Source organism: Bombus pyrosoma, linkage group LG10 (genome assembly GCF_014825855.1).
Source record: "Bombus pyrosoma isolate SC7728 linkage group LG10, ASM1482585v1, whole genome shotgun sequence".
In the NCBI taxonomy this organism is placed as follows: Eukaryota; Metazoa; Arthropoda; class Insecta; order Hymenoptera; family Apidae; genus Bombus; species Bombus pyrosoma.
Window position 1 is genome coordinate 17,295,979 of NC_057779.1, and position 1,510 is coordinate 17,297,488.

General features: G+C 28.1%; 1 long non-coding RNA gene across 1 annotated transcript in view; it reads left to right on the plus strand.

Annotated features, from left to right (window-relative positions):
- LOC122572088 overlaps nucleotides 1-1,510 on the plus strand; it is a 10,525-nt gene that overhangs the window by 1,678 nt on the left and 7,337 nt on the right. The gene's annotated exons all lie outside the window — the stretch shown is intronic.

Here is a 1,510-nt window from a genome sequence, read left to right on the forward strand (position 1 = left end):
ATAACGTATAACGTTAGGTTCTATTACGTTACAACGTATAACCTTATATAGTATTACGATATAACGTATAACGTTATGTAGTATTACGTTATAACGTATAACGCCATGTAGTATTACGTTATAAGGTATAACATCATGTAGTATTACGTTATAACGTATAACTTCATGTAGTATTACGTTATAACGTATAACGTTATGTGGTATTACGTTATAACGTATAACTTCATACAGTATTACGTTACAACGTATAACGTTATATGGTAATACGTTATAAATAATAACGTCAAGTAGTATTACGTCATAACGTATAACGTTATGTAGTATTACGTTATAACGTATAACGCCATGTAGTATTACGTTATAAGGTATAACATCATGTAGTATTACGTTATAACGTATACCGTTATGTAGTATTACGACATAACGTATAACATCGTGTAGTATTACGTTATAACGCATAACGTCATGTAGTATTACGTTATAACGTATAACGTTATGTAGTATTACGTTATAATGTATAACTTCATGTTGTATTAAGTTACAACGTATAGCAATATGTAGTATTGCGTTATAACTTATAACCTTATATAGTATCACGATATAACTCATAATGTTATGCAGTGTTACGAATTAACGTATAACTTCATGTAGTATTATTTTATAACGTGTAACGTTATGTAGTATTACGTTACAACGTATAACGTTATATGGTAATACGTTATAAATAATAACGTCAAGTAGTATTACGTCATAACGTATAACGTTATGTAGTATTACGTTTTAACGTATAACGTTATGTAGTATTACGTTTTAACTTATAACGTCATGTAGTATTACGTTGTAAGGTATAACGTTATGTAGTATTACGATATAACGTATAACATCGTGTAGTATTACGTTATAACGCATAACGTTATGTAGTATTACGTTATAACGTATAAAGCCATGTAGTATTACGATATAACGTATAACGTTATGTAGTATTACGATATAACGTATAACATCGTGTAGTATTACGTTGTAAGGTATAACGTTATGTAGTATTGCGTTATAACTTATAACGCTATATACTATTACGTTATAACGTATAACGTTATGTAGTATTACGATATAACGTATAACATCGTGTAGTATTACGTTGTAAGGTATAACGTTATGTAGTATTACGATATAACGTATAACATCATGTAGTATTACGTTATAACGCATAACGTTATGTAGTATTACGTTATAACGTATAAAGCCATGTAGTATTACGATATAAGGTATAACATCATGTAGTATTACGTTATAACGTATAACGTTATGTATTATTACGATATAACGTATAACATCGTGTAGTATTACGTTATAACGTATAACGTTATGTAGTATTGCGTTATAACTTATAACGCTATATACTATTACGATATAACGTATAACGTTATATGGTATTACGATATAACGTATAACGTCATGTAGTATTACGTTACAAAGAATAACTTTGTGTAGTATTGCGTTATAACTTATA